The sequence below is a fragment of the Pyrus communis genome, chromosome 3 (assembly GCF_041283825.1).
Source record: "Pyrus communis isolate YQ-2024b chromosome 3, ASM4128382v1, whole genome shotgun sequence".
In the NCBI taxonomy this organism is placed as follows: Eukaryota; Viridiplantae; Streptophyta; class Magnoliopsida; order Rosales; family Rosaceae; genus Pyrus; species Pyrus communis.
The window spans coordinates 9,587,699-9,598,617 of NC_142567.1; the positions used below are offsets into that span (position 1 = coordinate 9,587,699).

The 10,919-nt window shown below is 37.0% G+C and overlaps 1 pseudogene; it reads right to left on the minus strand.

The window, feature by feature from the left end:
• Nucleotides 1-5,595: 5,595 nt before the first annotated feature.
• LOC137714731 (uncharacterized) lies at nt 5,596-9,601 on the minus strand (annotated as a pseudogene).
• Between the last annotated feature and the right edge of the window lie 1,318 nt (nt 9,602-10,919).

Below are 10,919 nucleotides of genomic sequence, written 5' to 3' on the forward strand. Positions count from 1 at the left end.
ATCTGGATTTTTTACATATCAAACACACACCGTTCATTTTTAGCTGATAGCTTAGCTAGATGAGGAAGAATAGTCTAAGTCCGGCTTCTAAGTCGAAGTGAGGAGACTTAGACTAGCCGAAAGAAGACTTGTGATTTGGATTTTTTTCAATCAAACAGACACCATTCATTTTTTTGCTTGTGATTTGGACTTGCCCTGCTTCTATGTCGAAGTGAGGCGACTAGACTAGTCGAACGAAGACTTTTGATTTGGACTTTTTGCATATCAAACACACACTATTCATTTTTGGCTTATTTTTTGCTATGCCCTGGAGCTTGATTTTAATCTATTTTTTGCTTTCTGGAGCTCAATAGTCGTCACTTTATTATCTAAAACTCAAAATTCGCTCAAATTTGACCCCTGAAACTCGATTTTGATCTCATTTCACCTCTTGAAACTCAAAAGTTATCTCTATAAATGTCTAAATTCGCTCCACATTACCTTAGATCTGTTAAATTCTTATGTGAGTTTGATTTGGGTGCATCATGCTAATCAATTTATTTATTTTCATTTTGTCAAATTTTTTTTTTTCTAAACTTAATACTTTCCGATTGTTGGATGGTAGCCCATACTAGAGATTTATAACCAAATTTATTGCATATGAAGCATAGTTTTATTGGATATTGGATCCTACATATGTTTCAGTAGGTGACCTATGAGTGTAAGAGAAAAGAGAAAGTCCATGAATCAAAGTACAACGAATTTTGAATTTCAAGAACACAACTTACAAGTGAGCAATTAGTGGTTTGAATGTTTTGGTCTGTGGCGGTCATACTGGTAATTTGTGCTGCTAGCCGACTGAGTGCTATCCATTTTGTGTGCACAGATGGACATGCCCAAATGTGGAATTGCAGTCTTCAGTTCACACTCATCAAGATAAACAACGTAGAATTGTGATCCCTACAAGACTACAATGCACTTACAAAAGTATATTAAAGTTTCTTATTATTATTTTTTTTTTAAATGAATGAGTCGTTTGATAACTATTTCATTTTTAGTTTTTATTTTTAAACTTTCAGTTTTTGAAAACTGAAAATTTGTTCCGTAGTTGCTTTCAGTTTTCAAAATAATGAAAACTGAAAACTAAGAGTTAAATTTTGAAAACTCAAGGAAGTAGTTTCCAAAGAAGTTTACAATTTTCAATTTTAATAAAAAGTGACGGTGTGGATTCGAACCCCGTCGGTAGCTAATCTAACATCTAATCTAACAAAATCTATCGTTTGACAAAAAAACAAGGTGAAAAAAAAAAACTAAATGACAATTTTGACTCACTTGAATGACAAATTCTTATGTCTAGCTCGGCTTAACCCAAGCCTTATAACCGTTCAAATAGAGTACCATTAAAATTAAGAGTAATGTGTTAATTTAGTCCATGAATATTAATTGTGTGAAAAACCTTGAGGTAACGTTAAGGGCATATGAGTGAGAAAAAGTGTGAAATCCCATCCTCGGAATTTCATTATTTATTACATATCTCATAATTTAAATTTGTATTTTACGTTTACGTTATCTTTATTAGTTAATTTCAATTCCGTAAATTTTGGGAATTAAATTGAATAGTTATCGGGTTTGAATTTTTGTAATTAATGTTTAAAATTTGTTGACCTTGCGTGGTCACAATTAATGTTCTTAAATAGATTTCAAAATCACGAGTGCACAGATGAAAGCCATTTGAGAATCGAGATTATAACGAAAAAATTACAGACGTTCAGATTCGTGTTTTTTAAAGTGAATTCCCAACTTGTGGGAGGGCTGACCAATCAGATTCAAGGCAAAGAAGCCAAGTGAGTGAAATAGAAGAAAGGAGGGGAAAGGAGGGGGAGAGAGGGCACGAGATTAGCTGTCCGTTTCTCTTTGCCGACCCGACCCAGTTTTGCTCGTCTTTTCCGACGATTTTCGTCGGTTTTTTCGGCGAACCATGTCCAACAAACACCTGGAATCAACTTCCTAGCCTTCCCTCTACCATTTCCACCCAAAATTAAAGGAAATTTAGGTGTAGTTTGGTGAAAAACCCACCATGGGTGCCGCGGGAAACCTTGCCAAGATTCACCATTTGTGAAACGATTTCATTCAATTACCACCACCATTACACTCTCCTTGAACCCAGGAACAAAGCCCAAACAACCTTGGAGGTGTTGGAGCAAGTATGGTGGTCGAATCGAAGCACACCCAATTCTAGGGTTCCAGCAGTTCGTGGGCGATTTCAGGCGTTTTCCGGCCGAATTGGACTTCGGCCCAAGTATGAAAATTTCTCCCCTAATTGAGATCTACTTGCTTGTAAAATTTGAGAATTTTTTGAAATAGTTGGATTTTTCGGCGAGTTGGGACGGCCGGCCGTCACGTGTGGTGGCACGTGGGCCGAGACCCCACCTGCTCTTCTTAGACTAATTTGGATACTCTGATTCCATATGTGAAGTTCGATTGACGAAATCTCGTCGTATGACTATAGTTTGGATAGAGACTGCCACTTGGACATGAAATGAATTGATGATCCGACTGTTGGATCGTCACCAAACTTTAATACGCTATATTATGTAACATTTGAGGACATTGGAAATTTACGGATCGGGAATCTGGCAAATGAATATTCTCAAATTAGATTTGTAAGTTCGTAAAAATAAAATGTTGACCGCCACTTGAATTCATGACTGGCGGAGATTCGACCATTGGATTGTAATGAAATTTTAGTATGTTGTTCTAGAAGCATAATGTGGACTTTGGGAAGTTACGGATCTAAAATCCTATGTGCAGATCTTCTGGATCAAATTACATAGTGTTGTGGACCCTACTGTTGACCGAGAGTTGACTTTTGGTCAACATGTCTTGAAACGTTCTAAATATTAAATTAGTACTACGGGAGACTAAATGAAGTTTAGGGGACCTACATTGGTTAGAGACTGACTTGAATATATGTGATATGGTTATTATCTTAATTTCTTATATTAGTATCATTTGTGAAAATGACTTGGTTTTATAAATGTGATTTCTATTGAAATGTGATTTTTTTATATACACCCATAGACCTATGTTTATTAAACATGATTTAGCTTGTGTACGGATGATGATTGTGATATGTATGAGTTTAATTATCTTTTTAGTATTGTGAATGATAAGTATGATAATGTTATGACAATGTGATCTTAGAATCCTATTAGAAGTATTATGTAGAACTTATATGCTTGTGTGACATATTAGTTGGTGGCCATGAGAAGTTGACGGTGTGGGTGACTACGTTGTAACTCATAGGGGTTGAGGTATGGGTAGATTGTGTGCTGAACTGATTGCACCAAGTAGCAGTGGTACTTAGATGGTCCTGTTTGGTATATCCACGATGGGGGACCATACGTACTTCAGAGGTGATCATGCTTGGTATATCCACGATGGGTGATCACTGCCTGCACGATTATACTATGTTTATGGTCTTGCTTGGTATATCCATGATGCGGGACTATACGCATTCTAGGAGTGATCATACTTGGTATATCCGCGATGGGTGATCACTGCCTATGTTATTAAACTATGCATATGGTTTTGCTTGATATATTCGTGATGGGGGACCATATGTATTCAGGGGTGATCATACTTGGTGTATCTGCGATAGGTGATCACTGGCTGCACGATGAGATTATGCCTATGGTTCTGCTTGGTATATCCGCGATGGAAGACCATACGCTTTCTAGAAGTGATGTGGATTAGTTGTATTTGGTACATTTCGATAGGCGATCATATTTTGGTTGGATTATGTTGAGCGGTCCGGAATCCCCTTTGGTGTCTTGATTCCGTTGAGTGGTCCGGAACCTGATGTTGATAGATTTCGTTGAGTGGTCCGAAATCGCATCATTTGACTTGTTGGTTCCTCGGATTCGATTTCAGCTTTAAAGATGTAGGCTTCGGCCAAACTGTGTCACTCTGGCCCTGCTTTTTGATGTATTGTATGTGTTATTGATTGGTGTGATTATTGGATGGTGTCAAAAAGTATATGTGTGTGTGAATGGCAAGATGGCTAGAGATTATTATTGTGTTTTGTTGAATGTTCCTTGAGTTGCTGCATGCCTGAATTGTGGTAGTATGTCGAGACCTAGTGGTTTATGTGACGAATGTTTTGAGTGTGGTGAATGACGAACTACGAATGGCTTGATCCCTGTTGAGGGTACGTAGGCAGTCTAACAAGCAAGTTAGATGCAGCCATAAAGTATATAGAAAATTATAACGCAATTTGAATCTTGAGTTGTGCTTTATCCATATTCCGGATGCGGGGTATGTGAGATATACGGGTATTTGGTGACGTCACATGTCGATCCTAGACGTATGTCGGGATCAGGGCGTGACAAAAAGACAGTATTTCCCCTAAAGAGTGGGTGGCTAATCTAACATCTAATCAAACAAAATCTATCATTTAACAAAAAAAAAGATGAAAAAAATACTGAATGACAATTTTGACTCACTTAAATGACAAATTCGATACTAAATTATTATGTCTGGCTCGGCTTAACCCAAGCCCCATAACTGTTCAAATAGAGTACCATTAAAATTAAGAGTAATGTGTTAATATAGTCCATGAATATTAACGTACTATGGTACTGCATTCCCCATTAGCATACTTGATTTTAGATTTGATGTTCTTAAAAAGTTTATCAATGCAAAGGGATGTGAAAGGAAAACTATAGTTTGGCCTTCATTACACACCTATCAGTTTGAATCTTGAATCTAGATAAAGAAGTTAACCTCTTCTTTTTTTCCTCCCAGATTGGTGATCAGAATAAGCATAATATTATTGGGACCAAAATGGATTTTCCAATGATGATTATCTTACACTGGGAGTTGACCATGTTCCTCTCTTTAGCAGACGGACTGCCCTCCATTGTTATGAAGATTTCATGTCAAGTTTTGCTAAGAAATTTGAATTCTTAATCGGAACTGTAATAAAAGAAATTAGTGTTGGTCTTGGTCCTTCTGGTGAACTTAAGTATGTTACAGTTACACTAGAACTACGAGTATGAAGCTAGTCCAATGATTTCTTATGCAACATTTTTACATTGCTCACACAGATATCCTACACATCCTTTTGGTGATGGTAGATGGAAGTTTCCTGGAATCAGTGAATTCCACTGCTATGAGAAGTACATGTATGTTAAAAATCTTTCATTCCTCTGACGGAAATTTGGTTGCTATTGAATTTTTACTATTTACAACCTTGTTCCTTTTAGGATGGGTGACCTAAAGATGGTTGCACGCAAGGAAGGAAAACCTCAGTGGGAAGAGAAGGGACCACAAAAGGATGGCTGTTACAACAGTCTCCCATCTGAAGTTCCTTTCTTTGGAGAGGGAGAGGAAAGCTTTCTTTCTGATTATGGGTGTTTTTTCCTTGTATGAAATTGATGAAAGCAACTGGCTTAATTATTTCCCATGAAAAATTTCTGCATAGCTAAAGCCTAGTGTAACTTGCATGACATAATTGCTTTTATCATTCTGTTCATGCACATTTGCATGACACAATTGAAGTTGTGTTTCTTTAGCCATAGAAACTGAATGCTTTACTACCAAATATGGGAAGAATAATTGGAATTGCAATTTTGGTACCACTGGTCTCATTGCATTGACAAATCCAGGTACGAAATTTCAATTTTAGGAATATCGTCATATTGTCATATCCGTCACTATGAGAAAATATTGTAGTCTTTGTAGATTGAAAACAACAGTAAGAAAATGGATCCGAAAATATAGAGAACAAAAAGAACTAAGAGTTCACTCCTCCACAGTCCTTTAAATACTTAGTCGTGATTTTGGTGAGTGTGATTGCGGCATCTTTCATGTTAATCCTCTCTCCTGGAAATCCTGCATAGCAAACTAAAGCTAATCTCATAACGGATGATAAGCAATCCCTCCTACTCACGAAATCACCATCTTCATCTGCCCTAAGTATATCGGCATCCATAAGTTCACCTATTGCAGCATCTGGAAATAATAAATCTACAATCCATTGCTTTAAATCCATTTCCCCAACAAACATCTCATGTGTTGGCTTCTTTTGTGTAAATGTCTCCATGAGTACAATACCAAAACTATACACATTCCCACTTGTCAAAACGCTTCCTTCCATCCCAAACTCTGCAAAATTTGTATGTGATTTTAGTTATATATGATAAAAAGAAAATTATAACTCCTAATAAGACCAACATATACAAATTTGAGAAAATACATCACCTGGAGCCATATATCCAACTGTGGCTAAGGTCATGGTTCTATCATCGAATCTCCATAACCGATGAGTCTTGCAATGCCAAAATCAGCAACATGTGCAACGATATCATCATCTAGTAGTATATTGCTTGGTTTCACATCACAATGAACGATTGGTATCGAGTAACCATGATGAAGATATTCTAGTGCCAATGCAACATCTTTCATTATGTCTAACCTCTGCAAGATAGTCATGAAGCGGTTTGGAGAATACAACCAGTTTTTTAGGCTTCCATTAGGCATCAATTGAAGTATCAGGGCTTTGAAATCAAGTTCATCGCATCAACTTATGATTTTAATTAGATTCCAGTGACGGATATTGCTTAGTATTTCACATTCCTTATCAAAACTCTTGAATGCCCCTTCTAGCTGTAAATTGAAAACCTTGACAGCAATATCTATCCTGTCTAAAAGTGTTCCTCTGTATACTGAGCCGAAACCCCCCGTGCCTCGGAAGTTACTCTCATGAAATCCATTTGTTGCCCTTACAAGTTCTAGGCGCAAAACTCTTCTCCAAAGAACTTGATGTAGCGAGGAAGTTTCTCTAACAACTTCGACGTTCCTTTTCTTGCATAGTATCAGAATCAATGCAGCGGCCGCTAGGAGTATTACTAATATGGCCCCTAAGATGATATATTTAGCTTTCCTCCAATTTAGCTTGACTTTTGTTCTATTTTTGCATAATGGAACATGGAGTCGGGAAGCACTGCAGAATGCACCATTTGTTACAAATGAATCAGCAGAGAAGTTTCCAAAAGGCCTGCCAGTTGGAATTTCTCCTTGGAGTTTGTTGTAAGACAAATTCAGATGCTTGAGATACAAGAGTGCTTCCAATGACATTGGGATCACTCCAAATAGATTGTTTTTTGGACAAATCCAAGAATTCTAGGCTAAGCAAGGTTTTAAATGAACTAGGAATAGGGCCTTCTAAATAATTGTTTGCCAAGGAGAAGCTAATCATATTTTGAAGACCACCATTGCTACCGGGAATGTTTCTGGAGAAATGGTTATTTGATAAATCCATATCCACCACATCTCTCAACTTTCCGATATCTTCTGAGAGTGGTCCAACTAGAGAATTGGATGACAAGTCTAGGTGCAATATATACTTAAGTTCCCACAACGAAGATGGTATTTTAGAAGTTAACAAATTGGACCCTAATGATAGAACCAGAGAGCCGATTACCACCCAAACGTAACTCGGCTAGGTTTTTTAGTTGACAGAGTTCATATGGGATATGTCCTTGCAGTTCATTATCATTCAAATACAAACCTTGGAGATTTTGTAGCCTTTGTATTGAAGTTGGAATTGCTCCACTCAACTGATTGTTTCCCAGGTCTAACTCTATCAAGCTGCTCAAGTTGCCAATATCAATAAGAATGCTACCCTTGATGTTGGAAATTCTTAAATAAACATATAGGAGTGACGTAGGGAGATTCCCGCGAGAAGCTGGAATCATGGTGTTTAGTGGATTATCTGACAAGTCTAAATCTGTCAAATTTCTAAGATTAAACAAGCAAGAGAGAGTGTTTGCTGCTTGTGGAACAAGGAAAGAAACCCGGTAAATGAGTTTTGACCCATGTTTTGCTGACTGAGCTTGGAAGCATTGGAACGTTAAGAACGTTAAGACCTATGTTTGGAACGTTAAGACCTATTTTTCTTATCGTGGAGAGATTGAAGAGTTTGGATGGGACGACGCCATTGAGATTATTGATCTCCAGTCCCAAAATCTCTAACTTTGGAAGATCACCAATCTCATCAGGTATTGTACCTGTCACAATTTTAGCACGTTTGCATTAACTTTGTAACTTCAATTTAAATAAAAACTAAAAACGAAATGATTGTAAAACGCCCCCAAATTTATTAAGTTATTGTGGTACAGAAAAATCTTGCTTAAGTCGGTCAAATTGCCAAGACTTTTGGGTATGCTTCCACGGAAATTGTTATACTCAAGTATGATTTCACAAAGCTCTTTGCATTGCCATAGTTTGGAGGGAATAAGACCGTCAAATTGGTTTTGACCCAAACTAATTTGTCGAACACTCGAAAGATGCTCACACATATTGTTCAGAAGACTGCCACTCATGTTGTTCTCGAATAGAGTCAAAGTAGTCAAAGAAGATATGTTGAGGACAGGCACAAAAGCAGAGCCTTTTAGGGCATTGTACTGCACAAACAACTCCTCCAGCTGACCTAAACTACCTATCTCGTTTGGAAGTTCTATAAAATCAATCCGTGTATATTGTTAAAATCATGTATACATATATAGGAGTAGCTTCTTAGTAGGAATCCTGTTGTACATTAGCAAAAGTGGGATACATTCTAAGGACCGTGTACTCACTATATAGGACCTCTTTTTTGCTCTAGAATACGAGGGTCTTACACGGTAAATATACGATCCTACAATAGTCCTCTCATCTCATTTTTTGCTGAAGTTGAACAAGAGCCCAGCTACGAAGGGGCTTGTGTATGTGTGTATATATATGTGTAACAAAACCTAAGTCATACAGTATACCTTCGAACTTGTTGTCGTCAAGGTATATGCCCTTCACCATTGTTAAGTTGCCGATTTCTCTGGGTATGCTACCTGTTAAATATGTACATGCATGCCAACAAAAAAGAAGAGGAAAAAACAAACGAGATGATTGTTATACATTTTATAATATAGATGTTAAAATGTAACAAAGATGTTAAATGTAATGAAGCAAGCAACACTAACTTATATGCCTATGTGGTTGGTAATGGTGCTACGTACGAACCTGATAGTTTGGTTCCAGCTCAGGTTAATTGTTTCGAGTGCAGATAAGTTGAAGATAGCAGCAGGTATGAAACCAGAGAAGTCATTACCCAACAATTTGAAGGTTTGAAGTTTAGGGAAGGACCCAAAACACGAAGGAATGGTTCCCATAAAGTTGTTGTATCCAAAGTTAATCGTCTTCAACCGGTGCAAATGAGACAGTTCTTGGGGTAGGGGACCATGAAAACTATTATTCTTAAGGCCCAACTCAACGAGAAATGAGAGGTTGCCTAGATGCGGAGGAATAACCCCTGCAAGACCCATGTACGAGAGATTTAAGGCCATGACTCTGTGATAGTGAGCACCGCAGGTAACACCAACCCAGTTGCAAATGTCGGAATTGGAGGCAGAGGATCGGCTGTCAAGATGTTTTGAGGGTCGGTAGTGATGTGAGCTTTGAGAGCAAGAAGCGCTGACTGATCTGTGCTGAAATTGGTATGGGCTATTGCTAATGCACTTGCAGTTAAGTAACTAGCCATAATCATCATAAAGATATAACATAAGCAGTAGTGTATCATCGACAACATTTTCGACAATAGGAAATGACTTCTCTCCTCCGTATATACACACTACGTATATGCTCTCCTTAATTGTAGTAGTTTTCGTCTTTCGGCTTTAATTCAAGAGAAAACTTGTACTCATTACATTCACATAATATAGGGAAACAAGTTGGTGTTACCAAGACTTATGCACGACTTAGACTTGCCCGGCTTCGACGTTGAAGTAAGGAGGACTTAGACCTAACTTATTCCACTAAAGTTCCACTGTCTGGTGTGCACTAATTGCTCTACCAACTTAAACTGTATTTGATCCCATATAATCTCTCTCTACACTCAACTTAAACTTTAAATGTGAATTATCTTTTATATCCTATTAGTTAATTACCATTAAGTACAAGATGAAATTAGTAAAACTAAAATTTATTAATAAACCCACAACCAATAATCAAACCCTAACATAGAGAAAAACAAGCTCTTTTTGAACAATGATCAAACTAAAGTATGAATCGATTTATCCAAGTTTGATTTCAATTTTTTTTAGGATATAGGACAAAATCAGCGCCTTTTCCAAATTATAATAATTAGTAGAAACATATATGGGATTTTAAATTTTAAAGTCTAGCTACTTGTGTGAATGTCACGCTTTCTTTTCGTTTCATTCATGAAGGGTGGAGGCCATACTTTACTTGTAGTTTTGATGGCAGTGCATAGTAGCAATATAGCGACTATCTTGAATTTGAAGGTGTTGAGTTCCTTCTATCTAGTGAAACAAATGTATAGTCTCCAAAAGCTTCCCCTTCTTCCTCTTGTTTCAATCAATACTATTTTTTCATAATTTAATTCAGTTGTTGGATGTTTAAAGTATTTTAATTTCATGAAAATATAGGAACTTGAGGTTCAAGTAGGCATAGAGTAGGCATAGAAAATATGCCTTCATTTTTAGAGGTGAATTTTTTCTCTTGATTATCATAACATAATCTTGTTTTGATTATGTGATTATTAGGTACCCTTATAGTCATGCAATGTGTGCCTCTACTTCTCTGCAAATTGGTGTAGGCATTGGAAGGCTATTACCCCTCAGCTGGTGAGACTTTATGAAATGCTTAGAGTGGAAGACAGAGTTTGAGATAATCTTCGTTTCCTTCAATTGTGATGAGGAAAAATTCAATGAACACTTCAAGTGAATGTTGTGGCTGGCAGTGTCGTTCGATGCTAATCTTTCATAAAAGATTAAGTGATGTGTACTGCTTAGAAGAAGTGGCAGAATATTGATTTTGAGTTTTTATTTTCTAAATAGGTGTAAAGATCCATTTATAGAAAACTTCATTTTAATCCTTAAACA